Here is a 14,948-nt window from a genome sequence, read left to right as displayed (position 1 = left end):
GTATATTAGTATTTTCATTTTTTGTGATGATGTATGTTAGATATAACAGCATGATAAAAAAAATTCTGTATTTTTCCTATATTCTGAAACATTAAAAAAAATAAGAGTATCTCTTATTTTGAAGCTTGAAAGAGGCTGCATAATAACAGCATTGCAATCTACTGTCACTCTTGGAGGTCATTCTTTCAGAATCTCAACTTCTTACATGATTGTTGGTTTATTTTTATACACTTTCTTTAGTTGACTTGGTCATGTACATTACTTGGTAAAATTGTGCATTATATCAGGTTTTATCTTTCTAATTGAGTTGACAATTCAAATTATTCTTTTCTAGTTTTATGAATTAACATTTATTTGACTAAGATAATCAATGCATGTAAGTTTTTAAAGTCACATTGTACTTTTAGTGGATTATAACAGTATACTGACAAAAATGTCCCCATTTCTCAGCCCAGTTCCTCACATAGAATAACTAAAATATTTAAGGTGTCTCTTCTACTGCTACCTCTATGTTTGAAAGGAATATGCTTATGACATTATATTTTTATTGATTTTATAAATTATGTATTTATTTCTAGTTATGGCATAGGGACGTTTAACTCTATAATACAATTCAAACTTTTTCTTCTTCTATTTTACAAATTTAGTTGTAATTTTAATAAAATTTCAGTGTTTATATTATTGCTCATGTTAATATTGACTGCTAAGCCAACCAGTGTACTATGAATATTTATTTTTTCTGCTTTTGAATTTTCAACAGTTAATAATTATCTTTATGTCTCGTTAGCTAATTCTTACCAATTCTTCCAACACACATATGAAATGTCCATCAATATAATTTTCTAAACAACCAAATGCATTGTTTAATCTATCATTTCTATTTTTTCCTTGATCTTTTTTCCTCTTAATCCCTCCGTTCTTCTCCATTCCACAATAATTGCTTTCTTTCTGGGTACATTGAAGATTTGTCATTCTAGGAGTACTTTCATTCATCTTCTAAGTTGTACTCCAAGTTTTCTGAATCTCATGGCTTTTCCATTTGTTCTGTTGTTGTTGTTGTTGGAGGAAATTTACCAGTGGCTATCTGCAAAAAGATATGCAGAAGGTAAAGTTTTGAGCCATTACATGTTTTAAAATTTTACATTATTAAAAAATGCTTTTTTGAGGAATAATATTTTCTCAGAATTTTAAAGACATTGTTTTATTTTCTTCTAGCTCCTAGTGTTACATTTGAAAACTTTAATGCTATTCTGTTTCCTAATACTTTAATAGTCATTTCTTTTATATCTAGTATTCTGAAATTACACAGTATTGTGCTTTAGTGTAGTCATTTTATTAGTCATTTGTTGATACTTGATTGGTCATTACAATTACAAAACTCATATGCTTAAGTCTGTGGAATTTTCCATTTTATTTCTTTGACAATTTTCTCCTATTTCCTTAGTCATATCATGTTATTTATTAGTAGACTGTTGCATTTTTGACTTAATCCTTCCAAAAAAAAAAAACCCTCTCCTTCATTATTCAGTTTTTGTTGTTGTAGTCAATGTTATTTAAATTTCTGGGAGATTTTCTTGATTCTTAAATTCCAATATTTCTACTTTGAAAACTTGTGAACTAATTTTTAAATTCTAAAAACTCTTTATTTTTCCTGATTCTTTCATTATTTGTAATATTCTGTTTTTATTTCAAAGACAGTATATTCTCTGAAGATATTAATTATTGACATTTTTGAAGTTTTATCTCTTTCTTGTTTCTCTTTTCATCTTGCTTCTTTTTTGGGGGGAGGGATTCATTTCATAAGGAGAATTTCCCAAACATCTCACTATCTTTCACTGTTGGTTTACATTTAGAAGTAAAACATTAAAGAACTGATTAGAAATGTGTGTGTGAAGAGGGATTTCAAACAACAAACTTTTTAAAAATTAAATTTATTGAGGTAACATTGGTTAAAATTTTATAAGTTTCAAGTGTACAATTCAATAATACGTCATATGTATATTGCATTGTGTGTCCACCATCTGAAGATAAATTTCTTTTCATTACCAAATATTTGACTCCTGTTATCCTTATCTACCTCTCCTCTTTACCCTTTCCTTCTGGTAATCAATAAACTATTGTCTGTGTCCATATGTCTGTGTTTGTTTATCTCGTTTGCTGCTTTCAGTTTTATATGCTACATATAAGTTTTATATATCACTTGGCATGATAATCTCTAGAACCATCTATGTTGTCGCCAATTGCAGTATTTCATCTTTTTATTATGGCTGAGTAATATTCCATTGTATATATGTACCTAACCTTTTTATTCAATCATCCATCAAAGGACACTTTGGTTGTTTCCATGTCTTAGCCACTGTGAATAATGCTGCTATGAACGTCAGGATGCATGTACCTTTACAGATAAATGTTTTCAAATATTTTGGATAGATGCCCAGAAGAGGGATTGCAGGGTCATATGGTAGATCAATTCTTAGTTTTTTGAATAGTTCCATATTGTTTCCCATAGTGGCTACACCCATGAACATTTCCACCAGCAGTGTATGAGGGTTCCTTTTCCTCCACAACCTTTCCAATACTTGTTATTACTTGTCTTGTTGAGAATAGTAATTCTAATAGGTGTGTGGTGGTATCAGATTGTGGTTTTGGTTTGCATTTCCCTAATAGCTAGTGAAGTTGAGCATCCTTTCATATATCTGTTGGCCATTTGTATGTCTTCTTGAAAGAAGTGTCTAATTCATCAATTCCTGCTTTTCTTTCTATAATTTCCTTCCTCCTATTTCTTTTACATTTTTTATTGTTCTCCTTATAACCTCTCCATTTGAATGTCCAGTTTAATTATTTTCATTCTTTCTTATTTAATAAATATATTTGAGGCTATGGACTTAATTTGAGTATAACTGAAGAAAATATTGATATATAATAGTCTAATTGTTCATATTTTTCTAAATGCGCTATAATTTTGATTTCCTATTCCACATGAGAGTTACTTAGCAGCACAACTTTTAATTCCTATAATGATATATCTTGTTATACAAACACAGGTGTTTTTGAAAGTGTCACATAATTTCTATTAAATAAAATTAAAATCCAACTTTGCAGATGTAATTAAATTATGATGAAACTGTACTGGATTAGGGCAGGCACTCTTTTAGTAATTGGTATCATTATATGAGAAAGGAAAGGGAGATTTGGACATTGAGATAAGAAAAATAACCATGGAAAGGCAGAGGCAGATATTAGAGCTATGCTACGACAAACCAAGGAATGCCAAGAATTGCTAGCAATCATCAGAAGATAGAAGAAGAACAGAAGATATCTTCCTTAGAGACTTTGGAGGCAGTATGGCCCTGCTAACACCTTGATTTCAAACTTGTAGCCTCCAGAACAATGACAGAATCAATATTTTGTTTTAAGCCATCCTATTTTGTTAATTTATTATAGCAGCTCTAGAAAACTAATATAGATTCTGGTATCAAGAAGTGGATGTTGCTGTATTAAATACCTGAAAAATATGACAGTGACTTTAGATTTGGGTAATAGAGAGAAACTGGAAAAAATGTGAGGGCACATATTAGGTCTTAAAGCCTAGATTGTGTTGGAAAGACTGTTATTGGAAATATGGAAGTTTAAGCTGCTCCTGGTAAATTCTCAGGTGGAAAAAACATGTTTTTGGACACTAGAAGAAAGGAAATATATATTATAAAATGGCAGAAAACATGGCTTAGTCATGTTCTTTTGTTGGATAGAAAGTAGAACTTATAAGCAATGAACTTGGATTTCCAAGCAGAATGTGGAAGATGCAGTCTGTTGTCTTCTTAATACAGTAAAATATGAGAGGACAGAGTAAAGCTGAATGAACAAAAAAAAAAGGAACTTGAAATTGATTATTTCAAAAGTTCTCAGCTTATTCACATTGAAAAAAAATGATAAAATATGCTTCATAGAGAATACGAAATGTGTGGCTGGGCAACATTTTGATGGAGATATTATCAGGAATATAACTCATGCATCCAATCGACCACCTCAACAGAAAACAAGAATAAAGATGGGATTATCCAGGAAGGATCTGTGGAGAATTCTCATGTCTAATGGCATGGATATCCTTGAAACAAATGGAAGATACAAGGTTTTTGAGGATGTTATACTAGTTAAAACACTGTCAGCTTGGACTAAAGGGGAGAGGAATGGATGAAGTGAACAAAGGCTGTTAAACCTCTGGAATTCTGCAGGCGGAAAACAGGCAGATAAAGTTACTTAGCCACAAACATGTATTATTCTTCAAGATAAGTAATGAATGACTCCAAGATAGACTCAGAAGCCCATGGGGCCAATGGGGCATCTAAAGGCACTGAGGGTAGAATATCAAGCAATAGAGGATAATTCATAATCCTTGAAACATAATGGAATTTGCCCTGCTAGGTTTGGGATTTGTGTAGAATCCATGATTTCTTTCAATCTTTCCCTTTCGGAATGCGGGTGTCTATCCTATGCCTCTCCCGCTATTGTATTTTGTAGATAACTTATTTTCTAGTTTCACAGGTCCACAAGTGGAGAGGAATTTTGCCACAAGATGGACTATACCTAAAGTACCACCATTACATGATTAGATGATTTAGAAGATAAGACTGAAGATCTTTTGAGTTGGTAATATTTAGTTAAGATTTTGGACTTATTGATAATGCTGGAATGGGTTATGGCATTTAGGGATGTTGAGATAGGGTGAATGTATTTTGCACATGAGAAAGACAAGAATTTAGGGGATGGACAGAAAGTAGACTATCGTGGGTTGAATTTTGCCCTCCCAAAAGATATATTGAACCTTATCTGCTGGCAGCTGTGCAGGTGATCTTATTTGGAAATATTGTCTTTGAGGATGTAATCCAGTTAAAATGAGGTCAAACTGGATTAGAGTGGGCACTCATAAAGTGACTGTTGTATTTATAAGAAAAAGAGGAGGAATATTTCGACACTGGGACAAAGAGGAGACACAAAAAGAAGGTTAGGGAAGAATTAAGGTAGAGATTAGAATTATGCTGCCATAAACCAAAAAATGTCAAAGATTGCTAGCAACCCGAAGCTAGACTAGGCAAGGAAGAAATGTCTCCTAGAGCCTCTAGAGGAAATATGGCCATATTGATAGCTTGATTTTAGATTTCTAGACTCCAGAAAGAGTGATTAAATCTAAAGTCAATCTAAAGGCTAAAACTCCCAAATCAATCTGGAGTTATACCAAGGTGCCAGAGATATATCATATAAGACATTTATAGAGGGCCCTCTGGAGTTTGGCCCACACTGCTTAATCATTTAAATCTCTGTAGTTCTATGTTATCTAGTAGCTTTCTTAATTCCGTGCTCTTTTTAAAAAGAGGACTTTTATCCACAACTAAAAAACATTTCCTGAGAGGTCCTGATATCTTCATGCCCTCCCTTTATTTGTAAAAAACACAAACTTCCCAGTGTTGTAGCCGCCAGCCCCCGAAAGACACACGGATCACCAGAAATCAGTGAGTTATAGGAAACACGTTCTTTATTCAGCTAGCTGGGTTTGCCAGGAGTACACAGACCCTAAATTAAGCAGCCCCGAAATGTAGAGGTTCAGGGTTTTTAAGCCCTAAATCCCATTCCTCATTCTGTCTTAAACACAAAGGTCTATTTTTCTCCTATTCACTACCTGTCAACCCACGGGTCAGGTGTGCAAGCGGGGGTACAGAAGCAGAAAGCTTATTGTTAGAATGTTATGTTCCCATGTGTGATAGCCAAGCAGTAATTTTCCAGCCAGCACATTCCCCACTGGCCTTAGCAGAAAATCAAACCCTTGACTCTTCATGTGGAATTTGCTCATAGCCTCTATTTTGTAATATAAAAGTTTAATAGAATTAATTCTCTTCCTTATATATGCAAACAAGAAATCGAGGAAACATAGGCCAAAAGTTAACAAGAAGAGGAGGAGGATTAAAGGTCCAGCTATAGCAGATAGAAGGGTTGTTAGTCATGGAGACCAATAGACCATCCTATGAAACCAGTTATCTGATTCTAGTCTTTGTTTTTCCCTGGCATCTAAATTTCTACTAGTCGAAAGCTCTCTCTAATTACTCCAGAATTATTGGCATAGAAGCAACAGGTTTCACCTAGAGCCATACATAACCCATCTTGTTCTCAGAATAATAAATCTAAACCTCTTCTATTTTGGAGGACTACTTCTGCTAGTGAATCGACTTGAAGTTCTAGCCTGCTGAGCTCAGTTAAGTTTAAGGAAGTTCCTACCCCGACATAGTAAGGGGGTTTTTGGGTTTAGGCACAACCAGCAATCTTGTCCTATGTCTGGGGTGGTCTTATTTAAGACCTTGTGTATTGTCGTTAGCAAAGTTATTAAAGCTCCTTCTGATTTTGGTTGTGGCTGGTCGAATGTCAGGGCTAAAGAGATAAAAAGGAAGAAACAAAGGTTTATACTTATGTATGCTTGAGTCTTAGTCTTAAGGGTCCGTCTTCCTGAGCTATCCACTCTCATGCTGCCTTCACATGGGAGTGATGAATCCGTGATGGGATGCTGTCTATTTTAACTGCAGTGGGCTTCGTCAGGTAGACAGTGAAGAGTCCTTTCCATTTGGGTTCCAGTCCCTTGGAAGTGAACTTCCAGATCCACACAGTCCCCAGGCTGAAACTGATAGGGAAATCTGCCCCCTGGGGCTGAGTGGGCAGCACGAACCCCAGACCAAATCTCCTTCTGTACACTTTGAAGGGCCTGTAAAGACTTAAGTAAGACAAGGTTACGTAGTTCTGCCTTTTTCTCATCTTCTATTCTAGGTACTGAAGGTGGGGGTTTTCCAAAGAAAATTTCAAATGGGGTGAATCCATTAATATATGGAGTAAACCTATCTTGGAGAAGAGCAAAGGGGAGAAGAGAAGTTGTACCCAGGTCCCACTAGTTTCTTATCTTGACTAATGTCTTTTTTAGCGTCCGATTCATTCCCTCTACTTGGCCCGAACTTTTGGGGCCGGTAGGCGCAGTGGAGTTTACATTGCAAATTTAGGTAGTTAGCCAATTGTTGTGATACCTTTGCTATGAAAGCTGGCCCGTCATCCGACCCTAAATTTACAGGGAGACCAAATTGAGGGAGAATTTCTTGTAGTAGTTTCTTAGTAACTACTAAGGCAGTCTCTTTCCTGGTAGGGAAGGCCTCTACACATCCTGTGGGTCTATAAAAACAAGTAAATATTTGTAGCTTCCCACAGTCGGGGTTATCTCAGTGAAATCTACTTCCCAGTGGTCCCCCAGATAAGATTCTCTTTCCCTATGCCTAGGTTCTTCTATCTTCCCCTTCTTTGGATTAATTTGGGCAGAAACCGGGCATCATGAGGCAATATCCTCTGCAGTTCTTCTCCCTTTTAACAAGTGAAAGTAGGGGTCTAAAGCTTGGAGCATCTTAGTTCACCCTAGGTGTGTGGTCTGGTGTAGTCGGTGGAGGACAGTCCTTCCAAGGGCCATGAGAGCCCGATTTTTACATCTGGGGTTGTCCACCACCCCTGTTGGTTCCTAGTGGCTCCTTTATCTTGAAAATATATGTTCTCTTCTGCCATATAGGTCAGAGACGGAGGCAGTTCTGGGTAAGGGACAACAGTCAGTAGATGTGGTGGGGGCCCCACTGGCCTTGTGGCCACTGTTCTTGTCTCTGCATCGGCTCGTCGGTTTCCCTCAGCCTCGGGACTATTCCCTTTTTGATGCCCTTTACAAAGAACAATAGCAAGAGTCTTAGGCATCTATATGGCTTCAAGTAAGGCTAAGATCTCCCCCTTGTTCTTGATGTCCTTCTCAGCTGAAGTCAGAAGCCCTCTTTCCTTGTAGATAGCTCTGTGTACATGTGTAACGGCAAAGGCACATCGGCTGTCAGTGTATATTGTGACTGCCTTATCCTTTCCCCATCTTAGTGCCTCAGTGAGGGCAATGAGTTCTGCCTTTTGAGCAGAAGTCCTATGGAGAAGAGCCTGTGATCAGATGGTGCCAGTTAGAGTTACAACCACTGCCCCAGCATGCCTCCTTCTTTCCTGCATGAAGCTGCTCCCGTCCGTGAACAGAACTTCATCGGCCTCAGGCAGAGGGGAGTCTTTGAGGTCTGGCCGCGAGGAACACATAGTATCAGTGAAATCTATGCAGTCATGAATGGGGGTCTCAGGGTCTGGGTCTGGCAACAGATTGGCTGGGTTGATGACAGTAGCTTTGGATTTTAGCCATACATTTAGGGTCATCCGGTGCCTCCCTGTTGTTGAACACCTTCTGGGCTATCTCAACAAGTTGAGACAGGTTCATCCCTGCAAAACCTTCTAATTTTTTGCAATTTACACTGGATATAAGGGGCTGCCTGAGTAGCAAAGGCTATATTAATTGCCTGCTGGGCCTCAGAATCAATGGAGGTATATACCCGGTAAGCCTCATTCAAAAAAAAATGCTCCAGGGGATTCCTGAGGTCCCTGTATAACTTCAGTTACCTTAGAAAGGTTAGTTGGCTGATGAGCAGCCATCTTAATTCCCCCAATTAGAAATTGGTGGTACCGATCTTATGCCATTCTCCCTGTCTGAGAATTGTGTCCCCAGTCTGGGTGGGTGGAGGGAAATTCCTCCTCAATCTGTTCCCCTGCTTCCTCAACTCTCCTCTCTCCCACAGCTATCTTTTGTGTTTCAGTCCGAATGCAATGCGTCCGCATTATTCCTCTGTGAAGGGGGTAATTAAAAGCTGTTGGCGATCATCCCAGGAGAGGCAGTGAGTCTGAAAGACACTTTCTAAGAGTCCTATTAATGCCTGGGGTTTCTCAGAGAAAGGCGGATTCTGTGCCTTCCAGTTGTACAGGTCACTAGTCGGGAAAGGCACATAAACCATAAAGGGCCTGTCTGTGTGATGCCCCTGGGGTGATGCTTCTCGCAAGGGGAGGATGGCTGGAGTGGTGGTATTGGCTGATGCCCCGCCTGGAGCAGGAGCAGAAGGCCCATAGAGGTTACCTGCCTGCGTCTGAGGAGGTGAGGCGGTGCTATTTGGCCTCTGTTGTCCTGGATTATAGGGCGGGGGAAGGTCACTATCCTCCGGTGGAGATTGGAGGACTGAGGGACTGGGCTGTCTTGGAGATTCAGTTGCTGCATGCTTTGGGGGGCCCACAACTAAGACCCATGTCCCTAGAGAAAGGGCACACCAGTGGAGCCAAGGAGGGGGTGTCTGAACAAGGTTTAACCATTAATTGATGTAGGGAAACTGATCGGGATATCCCAGGTCTCCCGTGACAATCTTCCAAACATTCCTCACTAAACCCCTGTCAAAAGAACCCTCTGGAGACTAGTTTAGAACAAAAGACAGCCACTCAACTTTACACAATGTTTTTAGTCTGCCTGGAGAAAACTTTATGCCATAGTCAGCTGCTTCTACAAACCCTTCTTTGAAATGTCGCAGGAGACAATCCAAGGGTGTCTTCTGTGAACTCAGGCTTCCCCCCATCCCTTGCGCAGAAAACACAAAACAGACACTCAGACAAGAACAATCAGACACTCAGACAAGAGCAATCAGATACTCAGACAAGAACAATTACTGGGGTGTAGGTGGACCCAGAGAAGCCCACCACCTACAACCTAGACAAGACCAGAGACAATAAACAGAACCCTACAACACAGGGCACAGGGGGCGGTGTCCCGCGTCCTGGCCATGATCCAGGAGATATGACTGCGTCCAGTCTCTCCATGGACCCCCACTGACCGGTCAACAGAAACAGGAAGGTGCCTTTTATCCAGACACCGAGGCCTCTGAGATTCCAAATTCCCGTCGGGACCAGGAACAAAGAGCGTGTCCTAAAGGTTGTGTCTTTGACGATTGTACTGACCCATCACAGCATTCAAGGGCCCTGGAACGTCTCAGGTTGGCCACCCCTTTGAATCCATAACAGGGACAGCAACCGCTTCGGAGGCCGGTCCGGTCTTAGATCCCAGGGCCACTCCCTGAGATCTCACTGGGGCCTCCAAATGTTGTAGCCTCCAGCCCCCAAAAGACACACAGACCACCAGAAATCAGTGAGTTATAGGAAACACGCTCTTTATTCAGCCAGCTGGGTCTCCCAGGGGTACACAGACCCCAAATTAAGCAGCCCCGAAATGTAGAGGTTCAGGGTTTTTAAGCCCTAAATCCCATTCCTCATTCTGTCTTAAACACAAAGGTCTATTTTTCTCTTATTCACTACCTGTCAACCCACGGGTCAAGTGTGTAAGCGGGGGTACAGAAGCAGAAAGCTTATTGTTAGAATGTTATGTTCCCATGAGCGATAGCCAAGCAATAATTTTCCAGCCAGCACACCAGTACTTCTGCATCTAGGGAAATCATCATTCTCCATAGCATTTACCATACCTTTTTTTATCTCTCTCTCATATCTCCTCATAAGGAACATTTAAGAGATTATTCTGAATAATTCTAAGTTGTCTTTAAATAGCTTCTACATAGAATACTTCAAACATGTCTGAGTTAAGGGAGCTCAGGCCCGACTAGGTTCTTGGAATGGGGAAATAAAAACCAGAGAGAACAAGAATTTCTTCTTTCACTTCTTTTCAAAACAGCTGTTAATATAAAAAACAGAAATTAACATAATAAATTATTCTGTCATATTTCCTACACATTTTTAAAATTAAAAATATTTTCCACCTTCAGTATTTTATTGTATTGTAGTTGTATAGTTGAATAATATAGCATGCATGAATTTTGCTTGAGAAATCTAAATATTTAGATTTCCAATATGTAGCTGAGTGTTTCAGTGTGAGTGATCTGATTGCACAAAAAATGTCAGAAGAAATTTAAAAAGTATAGAGTATATTTAAAGACAAAAAATACAGAAGCTTACCAAGATATTTACACAAAAAAGGAGAAAACTCAACATGTTATCAGACAGAGCTGAAGTCTTTTCAGGTTCCTGAATAAGCATGAGAATTTATAGTTATAAATGACACCAGCTACAATGAGTAAGGTTTATTTCAGGAACAAGAACTAACTTTTGCCTTAGCCCCCTAACTTGTTTCTAAGCATTTACTTTTGCTCCTTTCCAATCTATTTTCCACATTGAGTTACAGTTTTCTTATTAAAATGCAAATATGCTTATGCCACTTCTTTATATAAAACCTTTCCATTCTTTCCCATTAGCCTTAGGGTAAAAGCTGAACCCCAAAACATTGTGTGATGGTTTATTTTGTGTCAATGTGACTGATCTTGAAGTACTCAGATTAAACTTAACCCTGGGTGTGTTTGTGAAGGTGTTTCTGGATGAGATTAGCATTTGAATCAGTGGATTTAGTAAAAGAAATTGCCCTCCCCAATATGGGTTGACTTGATCCAATTCATTGCGAGCCTGAATAAGACAAAAGGCACGGAAAGGAGAATTTGCCCCTTTTTAGTTCCTGCTTGCCTGCTTGAGCAGGGACATCTTCTCTGGTTCTCGGACTGGGATTATTTTTTCTTTCTTTTTTAAATATTTATATATTTTTTAATTATTATTATTTTTTTGGTGACATTGGTTAACGGAATCTAGTAAGTTTCAGGGATACAATTTAACAGTAAGGCATACATATATTGCATTGTGTTTTCCCCTCCCATAGTTAGATTTCTTTCTGTCACTATATATTTGACCCCTTTTACCCCATCTACTGCTCTCTTCCACCCTCCCCTCTTACTCTCCAGTAACCACTAGTCTCTTGTCCATGTCCATGAGTCTCTGTATGTTTATCCTGTTCATTTGATACTTTTAGGTTTATATCTCACATATAAGTGATATCATGTGGTTTTCAACTTTTTCTGTCTGGCTTGTTTCTCTTAGCATGATTATCTCAAGGTACATCCATGTTATTGTAAATGACAATATTTCATCTCTTATGGCTGAGTAGTACTCCATTGTATATATACATTACAGCTTCTTTATCCAATCATCTATCATAGGACACTTGGGTTGCTTCCATGTCCTGGCACCATGAATAATGCTGCTATGAACATCGGCTTTTATCAGAGGGGTTTCTTGTAAATATGTTCTCCCATTCCGATGGTTGTCTCTTTACCTTGCTGATGGTTTCTTTTGCTGTGCAGAAGCATTTTAGTTTGATGTAGTCCCATTCATTTATTTTTGATTTTACTCCCTTTGCTTTTGAGGTCAAATTCATAAAATCCTCTTTAAGTCCAAGGTCCATGAGTTTAGTTCCTAGGTTTTCTTCTATGCACTTTATTAATTTAGGTTGTATATTCACGTCCTTATTTCATTTTGAGTTAATTTTGGTGTGTGGTGATAAACAGTCTAGTTTCATTTCAGACAGATTTAAACCATTATATTTTGGTTCTCAATCCTTCATATTTATACGGAATCACACCATCAGCTTTTATGGGTCTCTAGCTTGCAGATGGTAGATCATGGAATATCTCAGCCTTCATAATCCCATAAACCAGTTTCTCAATATAAATATTCTCTCTCACTCTTACTCTTATCACTATATATCCTACTAATTCTGATTTTCTGGAGAACCTTGACTAATCCACATTGCTTACAAATACCTCAACTGTACAGTAAATGCTACCTTCCTCTCCCATCTCACTTTTTGTCACATTTCTAAAATTCTTTTACTGATTACATAATAAATATCTTACTTTGTAACTAACTACACAATGTTTCTATGTCTTTGATATTTCAAGTTTTCAGGTTCTCCTACCAGTGGATTATTTATAATCTACCAACTGCTCTTTGGGAAATTCTTACCTGATTCTTAGAGTAGATTATATTCCTTATATATTTTATTTTCTCTAGCACAATATTTCATCATATATTGTTATAACACTTTGGTTTATTTATTTTTTCTTTGTTCTCTCTCTCTATATACATTGATTGTTTTTAAAAATTAATGTACTTTATTTGGGGATTAGTTTTATGTTATAGAATAATTGAATTGTAAGTACAGAGTCTCTATATAATCCCTGAAAGTCCCCCACCACGACCACAGTTTTCCCTATTGTTAACATCTGCGTTTAATGTGGTACATACTGATTGCTGGTGTTTATAAATGCAATTGATTTTTGCATGTTGATCTTGTGTCTTAGGTCCTGTTGAACTCAATTTTTAAATGTAGGAACTTTTTTGGTAGCTTCTTTGGGGTTTTATTTGTAGGTACTCAACATATGCAGATAGAGACTTTTATTTTTTTCATTCCAATTTGTATATCTTTATATTTTTTCTTGCCTTATTACAGTAAGTAAAACTTACAGTACTATGGTGAATAAGAGTGATAAGAGGGGATTGATCTTTTTTATTATTATGTAAAGTCTCTCTTTATATCCAGCAATTTTCTATGCTCAGAAGTCTATTAAATATTAATATAGTTCTGTTTTTTTAAAATTAATGTTTGCATTGTATATATTTTTCCATTCTATTACTTAACACTTACCAGTATTGTTATAATTAAAGTGATTTTCTTGTGAATAGCATAAAGTCTGGTCATGTTTTATTAATCAATTCTCCAGTCTGGTTTTTATTGGTTTTTTTTTGAACATTTACATTTAATTATTGATAGATTAGTATTTAAGACTGTCATTTTGTTATTTTAGTGTTTCCACTGATTCTCATGTCTCTATTTTCTCTTTTGTTGCCCTCCAGTGAGGACTTGAACACTATTTTTAAAATTCTGTATTGATTTGTTCATGGTGTTATTTCATATTATTTTAATTTTTCAATTACTGTTGATATATAATAGTTTCAGGTGAACGACATAGTGATTAGACATTTATATAACTTACCAAGTAATCACACCAATTAATCTAGTATCTATCTGACACCATACATAGTTATTACAATATTATTGACTGTATTCTTTATGCTATAATTTACTACCTCATAACGATTTTGTAATTATCAATTCTATTTCTTAATCCCTTCTTCTTTTCCACCTACCCCCCCAATCCACCTTCCATCTGACAACTATCAAAATGTTCTCTGTGTCTATGAGCTTGTTTCTGTTTTGTTTGTTTATTTTCTTCTTTAGTTCTAACATGTAAGTGAAATCATGGTATTTATCGTTCTCTGTTTGACTTACTCCACTCAGCACAATACCCTCCAGGTCCATCCATGTAGTGGAAGGTGGCAAGATTGTATTCTTTTTATGGCTAAGTAATATTCCATTGTATATGTATACAATTTCTTCTTTATTCATTCATCCATTGATGGACACCATAGCTACCTCTGTATCTTGACTATTGTAAATAATGCTACAATAAACATATGGATTCGCATGTCCCGATATAGTAGTGTTTTGTATTTCTTCTGATAAATACTCAGAAAGGGATTATTGGTTCCTTCTTTGTCTCTTGTTCTAATCTTTATTTTAAAGTCTATTTTCTCTGGTATAAGTATTGCTACCCCAAACTTTTTTTACTTCTTTTTTCTTTTTATGAAATATCTTTTTCCTTCTCCTCACTTCAGTCCATGCGTGTTTTTTGATCTGAAGTGAGTCTCTTCTAGGTAGTGTATGTAAAGGTCTTGTTTTTCTTACTCATTTGTCTACCCTAGATTTTGATTGGAGCACATAATCCATTTACAGTCTAAGTAATAGTTGATAGAGCTGTAGTTATAGTCATTTTATTATTCGTATTTTGATCTTCTTTTCTTTTTCTTCTTCTTAAAAAAGTCCCTCTAACATTGCTTGTAATACTGGCTTGGTGTGATGAACTCCTTTAGCTTTTTCTTGTTTGGGAAGCTCTTTATCTGTTATTTGATTTTAAATTATAGCTTGCAGGGTAGAATAATTTTGGCTGTAAGTCCTTATTTTTCATCACTTTCAATATTTTATGACTATCCCTTTTAGCCTGAAAAGTTTCTGTTGAAAAATCAGCTGACAGTCTTAAGGAAGTTCCCTTGTAGGTAACTGCTTTTCTCTTGCTGCTTTTAAGATTCTTTCTGTT

The sequence above is a fragment of the Pteropus medius genome, unplaced genomic scaffold, assembly GCF_902729225.1.
Source record: "Pteropus medius unplaced genomic scaffold, Ma_sr-lr_union100, whole genome shotgun sequence".
Taxonomy (NCBI): Eukaryota; Metazoa; Chordata; class Mammalia; order Chiroptera; family Pteropodidae; genus Pteropus; species Pteropus medius.
The sequence above is the reverse complement of the archived record's forward strand: the minus strand, read 5'-3'. Positions refer to the sequence as shown.